At 35.5% G+C, this 18,300-nt stretch overlaps 1 protein-coding gene and 1 pseudogene across 30 annotated transcripts in view; one reads left to right on the top strand and one right to left on the bottom strand.

The window, feature by feature from the left end:
* Positions 1 to 18,300, bottom strand: part of NUBPL (NUBP iron-sulfur cluster assembly factor, mitochondrial) — a 231,053-nt gene that overhangs the window by 84,815 nt on the left and 127,938 nt on the right. The gene's annotated exons all lie outside the window — the stretch shown is intronic.
* Positions 4,737 to 5,517, top strand: LOC140639361 (cell division cycle-associated protein 3 pseudogene; annotated as a pseudogene).

Raw genomic sequence — 18,300 nt, 5'->3', positions numbered from 1 at the left:
GACAATAAACAAAACACTTAGTACATTACTTGTAATCTTCATGAAAGTCATCTTTCTAGACCTCACTTTGCTCTCTATACAACTAGAAGAGTAATATTACTTAGGTAAGTATCATCATAACCTTCTTAAACAAAAATTATGCCAAAAACCTATGGACCAATAGGACTTGTACTCCAATTTTCCCTGATCTATCCCTCTCTCTAGTGGCACATACATACACATAGGCTAGTGTAGGGGCCATAAGCCATGCCACGAAACAGAAGAAAAATAATTGGATCATAATGAGACTCAACACAAACCCATGTTCTATATATAAACTAGCTACTTTGTAAGCTATGGTTTCTCAAATAAGATAATAATAATAAATATAAACTATTTGGAACATATTTTCTCAGCCTCAGTTTCAGTACCAATGTCCAGAGAAGTCATTTTTATTTCAAATATCATGGCTGCCAGTTTAAAAAATCTTTATTATCAATTAGACTAATTTTAGTAAGACTGATTTTTAAAAAATATTATCTTTATTTATTCATGAGAGGCAGAGAGAGAGAGAGAGAGAGAGAGAGGCAGAGACACAGGCAGAGAGAGAAGTAGGCTCCATGCAGGGAGACCGATGTGGGACTTGATCCCGGGACTCCAGGATTGCACTGAAGGCAGACACTCAACCACTGAAGGCAGACTCTCAACCACTAAGCCACCCACCTGTCTCCAGACTATGGTTTTTAAGTCACATTTTAATATAATTCTTTTTCTCTTCCAGTAGAAGAAATAATTTTATTTCATATGATGAATGCACACTTTTGCAGAATTGCATCAAAACAGTCCAATGCTTGAGTCTTATATTTAAAACAGTAAACTAGAGGGTTGGTTCAATCAGTTAAGTGACTCCTGGTTTTGGCTCAGGTCATGATCTCATGGTCGTGAGACAAAGCTCTGCATCAGGCTCCACATTCAACATGGAGTCTGTTGGAGATTCTCTTTCTCCCTCTCTCTCCCTCTGCCCCTCCCTCCACTCATGTGTGCATGCTTGCTCTCTCTCCTCTAAATAAATCTTTTAAAAAAATAATAAAATAGTCAACTAGTTATGAATAAACAAACAAAATTAAAGGCTGAAGTTCTAACCAAGCTATTTTGGTACCAGCAAGGAAGATATACACAATTAACTCCTTGAATCAAGTATACTCTCAGTAATTCTGAAATATTAATGTATAGGACAATAAATCAGAGTAAAGAAATATATATAGATTGCCAACATATGTTAGCTAATGGCTTGAATCAATCAATCACTACACCCCTTCTCTTTCTCTCAATTCCCCAGTCAATACATGAAAAAACAGGGGGTGGGGGACGTGCGCACACACACTCACACACACACACACACACACACACACACACACACCCTACAATGAGAAAACTAAAGCTAAATCTTGGATACAAAAGAAAAAAAACTGAAAGAAATGTGGATTAGCAATAGGGTCATGCTGCTGTCTTATTATTAAAATATTGAATCCGTCTTTTAAGGGCAGAGGACAAGTCTTACTTACTTTTGTATGTTCAGGCCAACCAAAATGCCAGGAACATATTGATCTAATAAATGTCTTATTTTGTTGGAAAACACAGAGACAATTAAAAGAGACTTTCTACATACTCCCACCAACAGAATTACTAACCTCTGACACCAGAGCCCATATTCCTTTCATATAATGTACTGCCTTTCAATGTTACCTCTATCCTGTCTATTCCTCTTCCACCACTCTCCAAAAGAAGTACAGATGTAGATGTTTCTTACACAGACTCTTGATGAAAACTCATAGTATAAATTTCATGGTTTTGTGAAGGGGAGCTACATAAGTGATTCATGAAGGAAACTCAAGAATAACCAGTTAAACATTCCTCAGCTAGATTCTTTCAATCAGCAATCATCTTAAGCTTGTGACAGATATCTAGCCAAACGCTATATATATAAACTAAGCTCAGCAGCAAATATCTATAAACCAAAAAATCATGCATTCCAAAATCAGATGTTCAAATGCAAAAATGTTTTGCAGTAAAAATAAAATATTGACTGATATTCTTGCCTTCGTGGAGAGCTATCCACACCCATTAGCAGTGTAGGTCACAGATGTTCCTATACACAGGATCAAGACATCTGTAAAAACTGAATTTGGTTGCATTTAAATTACCAAATAATTGTGGCAAAAAAGTTCTGCACATAAACTTCCATCAATACTCTAAATTTGTCCTCTTCAAAACAAAGGAAACCATTAAAATCTGTCATCTGACATATCATTCACAGAAATACAAAGCACTCAAAATCAACACTGACAGTTATTGGGTGGTTTGCAGGCTCTGGGTTCCACACTAGGAGATGCTATAGGCATGGCCATCATAGGAGAAGCAGCCTTGTCTCCTGATGGCCATCAAACTGAAGGAAAAACCAACTACTATTAAAGCTAAAAGTAAGGTGTCTGACTCTTTCAAGAACTACTCACTCAAAGATTTTTTATACTCAATTTCATAGGTCCTGTCACATCTTAAGAACCATTCAGAGTTAAGTTAGAAACTTCCTTAAACATGAAATATTAAGCAATTATCTTTGCCTAAAGGCCTATGCATAACTTATGTTCTAATATACTTAGAAAACACTTTTACAAAATACTTCCACCCTTTATTTTGAAAACACAGGGCCTCTGTTCTCCAAAAAAACTATGGCAACAATTCAATTTTATTCTTGGTAATTATAGGATGACTAAACTTTCTGATATGTTTGGCAAAAAAAAAAAAAAAAAAAAAAGAAAGAAAGAAAAAAGAAAAGAAAGCAAAGCAAGAAACTGGTTCCCCAAGAATAAACAATAGGGAAAGGATAGTTTCTTTAGTAAAAGGTGCTGGGAAAACTGGACGGCCACATGCAGAAGAATGAACCTAGACCACTATCTTAGAGTCAATTTAAGATAGATTAAAGAATTGAAAATAGATCTGAAACTGTAAAACTCCTAGAAGAAAACAGGGGTATTAAGCGCATTGACACTGTCTGTATTTAACACCAAATGCAAAGGAAACAAAGGCAAAAATAAACAAGTAGGAGTACATCAAATTAAAAAGCTTCTGCACAGAAGCACCTGGGTGGCTCAGTTGGTTAAGCCTCCAACTCTTGATTTCAGCTCAGGTCATGATCTCAAGGTTGGGAAAGCCTCAGCTTTGGGTCCATGCTGGGCATAGATAGAGCCTGCTTAAGACTCTCTCCCTCTCCCACTATCCCCTACCCCATTCCATGCCCTCTGTCTCTCTCTAAAAAAAAGTAAAAAATAAAAAGCTTCTGCACAGCAAAGAAAACAATCAACAAAATGAAAAGACAACCTATTGAATGGGAGAAAATATCTGATAGTCATCTCTGATAAGGGGTTACTATCCAAAATATATAAAGGGCTCATATAACTCAACAGCAAAAACAATCCAATTAAAAACTGGACAGAAGAACTGAAAAGATATTTTTCCAAACGAGACATAATAAATGGCCAAAAAGTTCATGTACTAAAAATAGAATTACCATATGATCCAGCAATCCCACTTCTGGGTATATATTTTCCAAAGAAAATGAAAACAGGGTATCAAAGAGATATCTGCACTTCCATGTTTATTGCAACATTATTCACAAGAGCCAGGTCAACCTAAATGTCTGTCAATAAACAAAAGGATAAAGAAAATGTGGTATGCATATATATATGCAATAAAATACTACTCAGCTATGAGAAACAAGAAGACCCTGCCATTTGTGACAAAATGGATGGAACTTGAGGGTATTCTGCTAAGTGAAAATAAGTCACACAGAGAACGACAAATACTGTATGGTATCGTATATGTAAAATTTGAAAAAAGTCAAACTCAGAGAAACAGTAGTAAAGTAGTTGTGAGAGGCTGGAATGTGGGGGAAATAAGGAGTGGTTATTAAAAGGATAAAAACTTTCAGCTATAAAATGAATAAGGTATGAGGAACTATTGTGAAACATGGTGATCATAGTTGGTAACACTGTACTGTGTAATTGTTTTTTTTTATTTTTATTTTTATTTTTATTTATTTATGATTGTCACAGAGAGAGAGAGAGAGAGGCAGAGACACAGGCAGAGGGAGAAGCAGGCTCCATGCACCGGGAGCCCGATGTGGGATTCGATCCCGGGTCTCCAGGATCGCGCCCTGGGCCAAAGGCAGGCACCAAACCGCTGCGCCACCCAGGGATCCCCTGTACTGTGTAATTGAAATTTGCTAAGAGAGTAGAACTTAAATATTCTCACTAAAAAGGGAGGAAGGAAGAAAGGAAGGGAGGGAGGGAGGGAAGTGGGATGGAGGGAAGGAGTAAGGAAGTAAAGAAGAGAAACTGGCTCTCAAAAAACTTGGTACAATGTAAAGGCACCCAGGAGAACATCAAACTAGCAAAGACAAGAATTTGGTTCACTTAGCCCCCACACACATCTATGTATACCATAATCTGTGCTTTAACAGGTTAATAAACACAAACCATATATCCAAAAACAGTACTATCTCATATATAAAGATGCTCAGTACAATATTTTTCAAAATGAAGAAGAAATGGCTCAAACAGCAATATCCTTTAATGAGACAATAGTTAAATTATCAACCAACAAACTGGAGTTGTTATGTATGCAAAGACAGAAGTGCAGTCCAGTATCCTCTCCTCACCCAGGCTGGACCTGGCCCCACACTATTCCTCCTGGTTGAGATGGGCTTACCCAAGAGCATCCCAGTCACTTCAGTGCAGCCTCCACAGCACAAGCATCTGGCTGGGATGGCAGATCTTCATACACTTAGTGCAGGCATCCTGTGCACCCTCATCCAGATGCAAACCCCACAGCCCAACCTACCCACAGAGGAGCACCTCAAAAGTCCTATTCAGGCCCAGGATTCAAATCCCCATTCTCCTATCCTTGGCACTGCATGGATACCATGAAGACTAGTAGTGGAGACCCCCCTTCCCACAAGCCCTCTGGTAAAACAGCTGAATAAAGTCTGTGAGACAGAAGCCCACAAATCAAATCTTCCCCGAGGGCCTGTTATAACCTCAGAGGCACCTTCATCTGAATTGGACTTGCCTCCAAACACCCAGTTATTCAGATGACACACTGAAGCCAGACTGAGCTCCCTTCCAAGCAAGTGTTTTCCAAGGAGGAAACAAGACAGCTCACAGAAAGCCCTATGGCCAGCCAGGGCTCAAACATCTTGAGAGATCTGAGACTCCTCAATCTTCAGGTTCTAAGCGCAACAGAAAGAAATCAAATGGCAAGGTACTAGAGAGATCTCATTTCACCATCCAGCAAGATGACAATGCCTCTGGAATCCTAACACAAGAGGGTAAGCAGTCTTCTTCCCTAAGTGGAAATGTTAGGGAACTAAAGGAAGGGGGCATTCTGGGAACTGCACTTCTAAAAACTAGAGGCTGAGCAGAGGAGCAAAGCTGGGACCATGACAAGAAAAATCAGCACTTTTCCTTGGTAGAAAACTAGGCCCCTGAGACTCCAGCATTGGGTTCATCCGGGGCCTAGTGATATTCTCTCTTCTCATCCTTCTGTTCCTGGGAGACTCTGAGGAAAGGCTCATTTTCTCTGACTCCTCCTAAACTAAGATAAATGTGTGGGCATATAAATAACTTAGAGATTCATTCTAAAGGCAATTCCAGAAGAGAAGTTCCAAAAGGGAAACTACCAAAGGAAATAGCCCTGGAGTGAATATATTATGCTTTGTTCAATCTCTATAATTCCTTACAATCTCTAAGCTCGTGTTTTCCACATGACAAGCCACAATAAACCTGTGTTGAAAACAGACTTAAATGAGGAAATGAGTACAAGAACAAACAAGCAAATCCACTTAAAATGTGTCTTGGCACAGAGCCAAATCTGAAGAAGTTCCCAGATTTGTATCATTTAATAGAATACAGTGAAGAAGAGAAGCAGATAATGGCATATTTCTGGTGGAAAGGCCATGATCTACAATTCCCATATGCCACATGGATAATGATGAAAGGAACAACCTCTGCCATGGCCCAAATGAGCCCAACTCTGCAGCACATACTGTGTGCTGTGGAGAGAAAGCTTCCTGAGGACACACAGAGGGAATCCACCAGTCTGCATCACATATGTATCTCTAATAAATATTACAGTAAAATTATTTTGTCAGTGAAACACATCATTTTATTCTAATAAACATTATAAACAACTTCCCAAAAGCCATTATGTTGAATGACAATACTTACTTAGATTTATTTATATATTTATATATCATACATACATATATTTGTTTATATATCTTACATACACATATTTGAAAACAAATATATTATTTCTTTTGTTTGTTTGTTTTAAAGATTTTATTTACTTATTTTAGAGAGAGACCAAGAGAGAGCTGAAGAGGGGGAGGGAAGGAGGCAGAAGGAGAGAGAGAATATCAAGTAGACACTGTGCTGATCATGGAGCCCAATGTGGGCTCAATCGCATGACCCCGAGATCATGACGTGAGACAAAATCAAGAGTCAGATGTTTAACCAACTGAGCCACCCAGGTGCCCCTTCTATGTTTTTTTTTTTTCTATAAAGAGAAGATCTCAATAATTTTACAGTTTCATCTACTCTAATGCATTTATCTATAAAGTAATTCTCAGTTCCTTCTTGATGGAAGATATAATTATAAGTGTTTCATTATCATTCACATGAACCAAGAAATGTATGCCAAATTTTCATATCACATATATAAACACATATCACAAATTTTAACCTCTACTTATGTAGATACAAAAAACAGCTCTTAGACAAAATGTGACATTACCCAAAATACAAATATTTTTAAACAAATGCTAACAGAAAATTTGACATTTTGTGAATTTTCAAAAATCTTTCTGAAGCTTTGCTACAAAGCTAATTCTCTTGCACATGAGCCTTTGAAAACACTTATAAATGAAAATGCCAGTTGAATTTTAAATACTTTCACTAGGCAACAATACTATATACTGTTGATATTCTAAAAGTAAAAGATTAATAATGTTAATCTTCTTAGCATTCGACAGCTTCATAAACATTTAATTTATTCACCCTAAAAAATTTTATTTATTTTTTTAAGATTTTATTTATTTATTCATAAGAGACAGAGAAAGAGAGAGAGAGAGAGAGAAAGAGAGAGAGAGAGAGGCAGAGACAGGCAGAGGGAGAAGCAGGCTCCATGTAGGGAGCCTGATGTGGGACTCAATCCTGGGACTCCAGGATCACGCCTGGGCTGAAGGTGGCGCTAAACCACTGAGCCACTTGGGCTGCCCTCAAAAAAACATTTGTTGAGTACCAATCATATTTGCCACCTATTTGTTGGTAAAGTCCTGGAAATTTAAAAGTGAACAAGAGAGTCAAGTCTTACCACCACCCACCTGTAGTTTATACTCTAATGGGTGGAAACAATGAATAAACAAATAAATACAAAAGAAAATGTCAAATCAGGGTAAGTGCTCCAATGAAAATAAAACTAGATTAAATGATTGTCACAGGTAGCTGTTCTAGGGTGACATTACAATGAGGCCTGAAAAAATAAAAATAAAATGAGACCTGAATGCCAACAGGGGACAGACACTGAAGATCTAGGGGACAAAGGGTCCAGATAGAACATCAAGTTCAAAGGCTCTAAGGTAGGAATGAATTTGGGGTATCTGAGGAAAAGGAAAAAAGCAAATGTAATGTGAGCAAGGGTGAACATGCTAGATATGGGCTAAGTAGAGGTCAGATTGGGTATAATCTGTTAAAATAGAGTTTGAATTAGAGTCTAAGTGCAAAGGCTTTTTGTTTTAAATTTAATTATAGGAAGTTTAAATGTGTATGAAAAGAGAGAACAGAGCAAAATAGATCCATATATATTTATCATTCAGTTTCAACAATTATCAATTCATGGCCAGTGTTGTTTAATTTGTACCTTTACTCATTCTTATCTATTCCTCAGATATTGTATCATTTCATCATATACATTTCATCATATACATTTTACTATATATCACTAAAAGATAAGGACTCTTCTTGCAAATATAACCCCTATCAACATTACTATCATTAAATCTTTATGTTCAAGAATAATTCATTAAAATTACCAACTCCCTAGACAGTGTCCAAATTTTCCTGTGTATTAATTTTTTCTAAAGCTTACTAGTTCAAATCAAACCCAAATAAGGTCCAGATGTTGCAAATAATAAGTTTCTTGGTCTTTTAATCTATAGATTATGATTCCTTCACTTTTTTCTTCTTACAATTTGTTGGGAAAAAAACTGGGTTATTTGTCCTATAGGATTTTCCACACTCCAGATTTCCTGATGGTATCCTTATAGTGTCATTTAACATGTGCCTCTGTCTTCTGTATTTCCTATAAATGATAGGTAGATCTGAATGTTTAACCAGACTCAAGTTCAAATTTCTAGCAAAACTACTCCATAGTTCATGTTATATACTCCAACTGGGAGGCATACAATATGTTATCTCTACATGCACATATTAGCAGTTAGCAATAATTATCCTACTATAATACTTAATGAGAGGGGTATAAAATATTGATACTATAATTCTATAATTCCTTCTTTACCTATCAACTGAAATACTTCAGTAAAGGAAAAACCTCCTTTGTCAACCATATGCTCCACAGTGTAAGAAAAGGATAAATACTTGATTCTCTTTATTTTCAAGTTTATCAAATAATAAATTGGCTGCTTAGTATACTGGTTAGTTTTATTAGCAAGAAAGTTTTTAAAGACCATTCCGAATACTGTCAGGATAATCCAGTGGTATATAAGAAAGCAAGAGTGAAAGCATAGACACCACTTATGAGGCTCTTGCAGTCGTCTAAATAAATGATAATGGGTTATACTAGGATGGTAGAGAAGATGAAGAGAAGCAGATAGATTAAAGACATGTTTGGAATGTAAAGTCCAGAGACTTAGTCGATAGATTATATATACATGGTAAGGAAAAAAAAAAAATCAAGAACAAGTCCCAGGGTTCCAATCGAAGATTCTTGGTTTATGGGAAACACTAAAGGAGGAGCAGATTTAGGGGGAAAAAAATCATCTAGGTAATGGAAAATTAAGTAAATATTTACCAAAGCCTTATACTGGTTTTCTTTTTCTTTATCTTGACTGAAAATAATTAAAAATTTCAGGAAGTAGAAATAAAATAGTTTTATGATATTTTTCAATAACAATTCTTTTTCCCCCAAGAATAAAAATAACACAAATAAGATAAATTTCTACTTTCCTTCTTAGAAAATTAATTTTCTCATCTTTTCTCCCAAATATATTAACAAAGGATATGGTAGGTAAAAAGTTTTACACTTTATCTTAGCCAAAAGGCCGAGAAGCAATACTGGGTAAAGAATTTTAAGACAGTAATAAATATTATTTTTTAAAGACTTTATTTATTTGAAAGAGAGAGAGAGAGCGTGTGCAAATGGAGAGAGGGGCAGAGAGAGAGAGAGAGAGAGAGAGAGAAGCAGACTCCCTGAGATCATGACCTGAACTGAAGGCAGATGCTTAACTGAGCCACCCAAGCACTCCAGTAATAAATATCATTTTAACTCAGACTGATTCTCAATCTCTCACATCAGCTAACAGATCACTACAAATTCAATGGATATATAAACAGCTGGGGTACAGGAAAATTAGAAAAACAGCTTAAAAACATTAACCAGCTAGTTGTTACTAGCCAATTAATTTTGGAGGAAGATGGGAACTCCAATTCATCTATTAGAAGCTAATTTTCCATTCTCCCATTTCTAAGTGAGTACTAATCATTTAAATTGTCCTGTTGGGTCCCTTGTCTCTCCCTACAAAGTAAAAGGGAGAATATGGAAGGTTTACAACCAGAAGGAGCCTAACCTCAACCTATTATTAACAGTAATAAAAACAGTTAATATCACTTTCTGAATGACAAGATTTCTAAAGACATAATACTTATATTTTCATATTCAAAATGAATATCAGATCATCTCTGCATAGAAAAATTTCATGTTACCCTATTTTGATAATATATATTTACAAAATATTAACTGGTAAGATAACAATGACAAATGAATCATTTTTATATGTATTATACTTATGGGTAACAGCTAAACAAATGCTACTGATCTCCATTAGGTCTTATAACTATACTTATGTATAAGTATAGCTTATTTCATAGTAACTGGGTTCTAGGACACAATGTCCTTTTAATATGCAATGATAGCTCTGGGTTACATTACCCTACATCAACACTGCCCCTGTTAATTGGACTCTACTGAACTACTCAAAGCAAAAGAAGTACTTCTGCCAGTTAAAAAACCCTGGGTGGCTCAGCGGTTTAGCGTCTGCCTTTGGCCCAGAGCACGATCCGGCAGTCCCGGGATCAAGTCCCGCGTCGGGCTCCGGCATGGAGCCTGCTTCTCCCTCTGCCTGTGTCTCTGCTGCCTCTCTCTGCCCTCCGCCCCCCATCATGAATAAATAAAAAAAATCTTCAAAAAACAAAACTACAAAGTGAGAAAATAAGATAAACACAAATAAATTCTAAATATTACAAATACAGATCAAATATTTTAATAGAGAGGTATCCTAGACCTATAGGAAACTATTGAAAGAAAGAAGTCTGAGTTTATTTGAAAAAGCAATTATGTCTGAAGAATTTTTTTAAAAAAGATTCCATAAGATCTTTAACATATACATTAAAATATATAAAATTACATTACCCTGTGTATAATTATAAAATAGTTTGAATTCTGAGAATTTTCTTTAAGCACTATATTTTATCTTACTTTTAAATGTTTCTCTTGACATTTATTTTAAAAGAAAGATAATTAACTGTTTTGTGCATCTGTGTATTTCTCTTACTGAGAATCAAGAACGTTTTAATGCAAATCAGCTCCACCAAACATCTTCATAGATAACAAAATGTATTCTGAATATCAATTATTCAAAAGTGCATAGTCAGAAGATTTCCAAATCATTTGTTTAAACACAGAATGTACAAACATCAAACACTTTATCTATTAACATTCTCTGTAATACAAAATAGATCCTTTATATTTATATATATGACATAAGGCTGACTGACTCTTAGCCTTAAATTCTTTTGCTAATCTACCTTCTCTATACAAAATAGCACATTTTTTTTTCTCATTTCCACTTCATTCCCACTGCCTTCCTATACCCTTGATAAAATTTTCCCTATTTCTCCTTTCTCATTCTCCCTATCTAGATGCTAAGCAATCCCCAAAATAAATGACAGTTTGTTTCTCCACCAATCTTCTAATATACTATCCTTACCCTGCATATGAGGTGAGAAATAGAGCTGTGGCTTTGCCTGACAATACCAAAGCACATATTTTCATTCCCTTAACCTTTCTCATTGCTATTTCTTTGACCTCCTCTCAAAAACACTTTGTCCTACACTCAACTATAAAAACTAGTGTAATATAGTTTATAAAGAGTTGGTTAGAATGTCACTTTAATTACTTTAAATGAGTTAGAGATATGCAGACCCAGAATTTCAAGGATTATCTGGTCTTGAAGAAAACTGTTCTTGCTGTTTCAGGATGATTAGTACCAAGACAGCAATGTATCATCATGAGGTATACACCTTCCAAGCAAACCAGACATTACACCATCAATGAAACAGGATATTCACTCATCGGAAGTATTTCATATTCTTAAATTGCATAGTAAATTCAAAATTGAAACAAAGGAGCTGACTGAAAGAAGATATTAACATAACCTGTATTTAGAGTCACATGCTTGTACAAGAGCCACATAAACCATCCACCACTAATTACTTAGGCAATAGGCCTCTCTGGAGAATCAATGAAAATTTTTAGCAAGACATTAGTACTTTTCATTTTACTTTATTCAGCATATTTTCACAATAGCTTATAATTTCCAAACACACACCTTAAATTATGTCAATTATACTTTAACAATTTCTATACACTTATGGAAATATTACTGTGATCAATAAGATATGTATAAATTAGATTTTAGGATGAGAAGGCATTCTGTTCTGCATGTAGAAATTCTCACTTAAGTACGTAGTCTTACTAAACTTAAGACAATGACTTTTCTAACTTTTCTTTCTCATACCTTTTCCCCATTTTTAATGTCAAAGCAATGAAAGGAGGTTATCAACCACTGGAAGATATTGGAGAAATGAGGAGGATATGAGATTACGAAAACAAAAACTGAGCTCTTAATAAGAAAAGGAACCAGGAATTGAGAACTGGTGCAGATATGCAGGCAAGTGTTGAGATGGGTGGGGGGAAACTTAGTTTTCTGCCATTCTCACTCTTGATACTCTGGACACCCTGAGGAACAGTATTGCAGAGGCAGTTGAGGAGTCTGGGTTCTTCTATTTGTTAACTACTCTGACACACCAAACAAGAGTGTCTCCTTACAGGAAAACACTATCCTTATTCCTATATGGGCTCTCACAAAAAAATCCTTTTCCAGTTCTTCAAGGTGTTTTTCTCTAAACTTTGTAGGCACAGGCAAAAGAATGCCTTCCTCAGGCAGGAAATCTTTGGATCATTAAAGAGCAGCACTGAGGGTGCCTGGCCGACTCAGTCAGTGGAATACGCAACTTTTGATCTCAGAGCTATGGCGCTGAGCCCCATGTTAAGTATAGAGATTACATAAAAATACATTCTTAGAAGGAAAAGGAAAAGAAAAAGAAGAAAAAAGAGAAGGAAAAAGAAAAAAGAGGAAAGAAAACAGCAACATTAAGAGCCCGATGAGTATGGGTACCATAAATACGAAATGGCACCAATCTGGATAATATGTCATTTCCTTCAGGTAGATTCAGCAACCTGACCATGGAAACATAGAAACTGCAATTCTGATACAGGGATGGGCATCTGAAAGACAAAGAGGACAATGGTGAGAAAATCTTCTAAAGAGTGATGATGAACTTCAGGTTCAGCAAAGAAAGGACTGATAGACTCAGAGAAAGTAAAGATGTCAAGATTTAAAGGTCTTGGTGAGATTAAACAGAGAACAAGGTGTATTAAGTTAGGGAGTGAGGAAACTAGAAGGTTAAAGTCAGAGTAGAATACTGAAATATAATATTCAGAGGTATAAAAGTTCTCATAGTAACAAAAGACTATGTGAAAGGATTGCTGAAAGAGAATGGAGTCAGAATAAAATTTATAGAAGTTGAGATGGAAGAATTAAAACAGATGTCCCAGGATGATGTCCTAAGTCAATGTGGAAAGAATGCAAGCCAAATGCCAAAGCTCTTGATAGGTAATGAGGACTGGTCTAAATTCTTGGTGGTACTTCCTATATGGTCCACTGATATGTACACTCTTGTACATCTCTTTCTCTAATTTCTCGACCAACTTATTTTAAAAAATTCTATGGATATCTACCCAATCTTGTTAACATATCAGCTCCATAGAAATATTCTTTGCCTAACCGCCGAAGTTTTAAAAATGAATATAAATGACTAAATATTATATAACAGAGTTTCCCCTCACTTTCTCCCTGAAACTTTACTTTCTGAGACCAGGAATGGATATACCTACATAACAAAACACAATTCTGAAAATTCATAAATCACAACAAAAAACTGGAAAGCATAGTTAGTTAATTTTAAGACACTTCTTCACATAGGAAATTAGAAAAACCAGGGCAGCCCAGGTGGCTCAGCTGTTTAGCGCCGCCTTCAGCCCAGGGCGTGATCCTGGAGACCTAGGATTGAGTCCCACATCGAGCTCTCTGCATGGAGCCTGCTTCTCCCTCTGCCTGTGTCTCTGCCTCTCTCTCTCTCTGTGTCTCTCATGAATAAATAAATAAAATGTTAAAAAAAAAAAAGGAAATTAGAAAAACCTTACTCCCAATCAACTAATCAACTAACAAATACCTTGTTACCAGAAATATTAAAATTTGAAGGTAATTCCTCTCCTCAGACATCAGGTGACACATTCTTGCCTTGGGCCGTCCAGATTATCATTACTTTCTTGGCAGAAAGAAAATACATAGAGAGCTATTTAAATATATTCCTCAAAGTACCTAGAAGCATACCAAATAACAGAGTATAAAATTAAAACAAGAGTGGGAAGACAAGGAACTAATGAGAGCTCATCCCAATCATCTGAATCTGAGAATCAAGCTCACAAAATTTAGTCTATAAAAAAGCAAAACTCACATGACAAAATCCCTTATCACAAGCTCTGTAAGGTTGTAGCCTCTGGTGAAAAAAACACCCAATGATTGAACAAACCATCCAACTGGCCATCTCTTATCTCAGTTCTTTAAATAATTTTATTTTCAAATTATTTTTTCCTGAGTAATTAAGCTCCTGTTGCATTTGTGACATATATAGCCTGGAGGTAAAACAAATCACAATAATTTAGGTGAAACTGAGCATATCAAATACCTTGTTCAAAATATGTGAGTTATGACATAAGTAGTAAGAGTACTTTTAAAGTTGGTATTGAAAACTTAAAAACACTCAAATTCTCAAGTTTTGTATTTAAATATAAAAGTAACCATGCAAAATTTGTAGAAGGCCAGCAGTGAACCATTATTTTTATTTATTAAGTAAAAAGTGAGCTTCCAAATGAAAAATGAACAATTTCAAAGAAAAAAATAAATGAAACAGAAAGGTCAGAGATAGAAGGGTTATGGGTTCAAACTGCCTCTACTCTTTTCTATTAAGAAAGAAAGAAGTAATTCAACTATTAAGTTCAACTAGCAAGACCAGAAAATTTTACTCATTATTGTAGTCCTGCATATATACCCTAATGAAAAGATGTATAAGTAGGATACATATGGAGATCACTGTCAAATCTGAGGGTAGTGATAATATATACGGTCACTTGATTTACGACCAAAGTGCCACTATAACTAAGTATTGGAACAACTGGATATCCATATGAAAAATATAATTAGGGTCACCTGGGTGGCTCAGCAGTTGAGTGTCTGCCTTTGGCCCAGGGCGTGATCCGGGTCTGGGGATCAAGTCCTACATCAGACTCCCTGCTGGAAGCCTGCTTCTCCTTCTGCCTATGTCTCTGCCTCTCTCTTTCTATCTCTCATGAATAAATAAATAAAATCCTGAAAAAAATATAATTAACTTCACTCTTATTTCACACCATATTAAATATTAATTTGAGAGGGATCATAGACCTAAATGTGAAAGCTGAAATAACTAAGCTTCCAGAAGAAAATATAGAAGAACATTTTTGTGAGTAGGGTAGGAGAAATTTCTTAAATAATATGTAAATCTACAAGAAAAACATTTGATAAATTATACTTTATCAAAATATTTTATATCAAAAGTCATTACTAAAGAAGTAAAGATACAAGCACAGATTAAGAGATTATTGCAATACATCTAACAAAGGGCTCATATGAAAAAAAAACAAAAAAACAAAGGGCTCATATGCAAAATATATAATGAATTCCTATTAGTAAGAGACAAACAATGCAATTTAAAAATGGACAGAAAACATAAATAGATCCTTCATAAAAAAGGAGATACAAAGAGCCAAAGAGTTTCATTTCCTCAATGAGGAAATGAATATTAAAGCCACAATGAGATACCACAACATATCCAAGAGAATTGCAAAGAGAGAAATCATACCAAGTGTTGACAAGGATGTAGAACAACTAGAACTCCCCTATATTAAAGGTTGGAGATTAAATTGAAACAACTACTCTGTAAAATCCCTTGGCAGAAAAAAACCTAAAATTTAACATATATTCACTCTAAAACCCAGCAATCTCACATCTAAATATATACCAAAAATGAAATTAATTCATCTGTATACCATAAAGCATGCATAAGAATGTGTATAGCTGCATTACTCATAATAGCCCCAAACTAAAAACAATCCAAATAGCAAAGAGAAAGGATATATTGTGGAATACTATATAGCAACAAAAAGAACAAAGGAACCACCAGACAGATCTGGAAACATTGAAGGCTCCTGAACTTCCTGCCTGCCATCAGCACACCAAGTGTATAGCAACACACAAGGCAGTTCCTTCTGAGTGAAATCCAGAAAGTAGTTCGGTGATATGGTTTCACTTACATGTAGAATCTAAAAACAAATGAACAAACAAAATAAACAGAAACAGATGTACAAATACAGAGAACTGGTTGTTGCCAGAAGGAAGGGTAGTGGAAAGATAGGCTAAAGCAGGTAAAAGGGATTAAGAAGTACACACTTAAAATAAGTCACAGGGATGAAAAGTACAGCATAGGGAATATAGTCATTACACTGTATGATGTGTATACCGTGACAGATGGTAACTACACTTATAGTGTTAAGTACTGCATAATGTATAGAATTACTGAATCATCATGTTGTACACTTGAAACTAATAAAACATTGTATGTCAACTACACTTCAATAATAAAAATTTAAAAACATATTCCAATGGTATTTTTTTTCTTTCAAGATTTTATTTAAATTCTAATTAGTTAACATATAGTGTAGTATGTTTTAGGGGTCCAAGAAATAGAATAAACAATCCTAAAATTTGTATAAAACCATAAAGACCCTGAATAGCCAAAGCAATCTCAAGAAAAAAAGAACAAAGCTAAAGGCATCATACCTCCTGATTTCAAACTGTACTATCAAGTTAAAGTTATCAAAACAGTATGACATTGGCAAAAAACAGATGCATAGATTAGTGGAACAAAATAGAGGCCAGGAAAAAATTCAAGTATATATGTCCATAAATTTTCTACAAAGGAGACAAGAGGGATGCCTGAATGGCTCAGTGGTTGAGGGTCTGCCTTCAGCTCAGGGCGTGATCCCAGAGTCCCAGAGTATGTCTCTCATGAATAAATAAATAAAATCTTACAAAAGAATCAAAGGAGACGAATATACAACAGGGAAAAGATAGTGTCTTTAATAAACGGTGCTGAAAAAACTGGAAAGCCACATACAAAAGAATGAAGTGGGGCCTCTATCTTACACCATATACAAAAATCAACTCGAACTATATTAAAGAAATGAAAGTAAACTTGAAACTATAAAACTACTAGAAGAAAACAGGGGGTAAACTCCTCAAGTCAATCTTGGCAATGATTTTTTTGGATGTGACACCAAAAGTAGAGGAAACAAAAACAAAAGTAAACAAGTGGGACTACATCAAACTAAAACACTTTTTTGAAAAAAATATTTATTTATTTATTCATGAGAGACAGGGAGAGAGAGAGGCAGAGACACAGAGGCAGAGGCAGAATCAGGCTCCCCATAGGGAGCCCGATGTGGGACTCAATCCCGGACCTCAGATTACACCTTGAGCTAAAGGCAGATGCTCAACCACTAAGCCACTCAGACATCCCAAAACACTTCTGCTCAGCAAGGGAAATCATCAACAAAACAAAAATGCAACCTATAGAATGGTAAAAAATATTTACAAACCACATATCTGACAAAGGGGTTAATATCTAAAATACACACACATATAATTCAATAGCAAAAAAACAAAAACAAAAACAAAAACCCACAACCGTCATTTAAAAATAGACAAAGGATAAATCTTTAAAAAAAAAAAAAAAAAGAGGTGGCTCAGTTGGTTGAGCATCTGCCTTTAGCTCAGGTGTAATCTGGGGTCCGGGATCGAGTGCTCAATCTTGGTTTTGGATCAGCTCATGCTCGGGCTCTTGGTTTTGGATCAGGTCATGATCTCATGAGTTAGGAGATGGAGTCCCGTATCAGGCTTCATGCTCAGCAGGCATCTTCTTGAAGATTCTCTACCTCTGCCCCTTTCTCTCCTCGATTTCTCTCTCTCTCAAATAAATCTTAAAATAAATAAATTACTTAAATAAAATGGGAAAAGGGCTTGAACAGACACTTTTCCAAAGAAGATATACTAATAGGCAATAGGTACATGAAAAGGCACTCAACATCACTATTACCAGGGAAATGCAAATCAAAACTACAACGAGATATTACTTCCACCTGTCAAGATGTTTATTATACAAAAGATAAAAGATAAATGCTGGCAAGGATGTGGAGTAAAGGGAAATCTTATAAAATGTTGGTAGAAATGTAAATTGGTATAGACATTATGGAAAACAGTATGAAGGTTCCTCAAGAAATTAAAAACAGAACTACTATCACTTTCATGTGGAAATCTTTGGGAAAAAAAGAGATGAATTAATAAAACAGAGTAGAATGGTGGTTACTAGGGGCAGAGGGATAGAGAAAATAGGGAAAGGGCAGTAAAAGTATCCAAACTTTCAGTTACATGATAAATAAGGTCTGAGATGTAATGTATAACATGGTGACTAC

This window comes from Canis lupus, chromosome 9 (genome assembly GCF_048164855.1).
Source record: "Canis lupus baileyi chromosome 9, mCanLup2.hap1, whole genome shotgun sequence".
Classification (NCBI taxonomy): domain Eukaryota; kingdom Metazoa; phylum Chordata; class Mammalia; order Carnivora; family Canidae; genus Canis; species Canis lupus.
The sequence above is the reverse complement of the archived record's forward strand: the minus strand, read 5'-3'. Positions and strand labels throughout refer to the sequence as shown.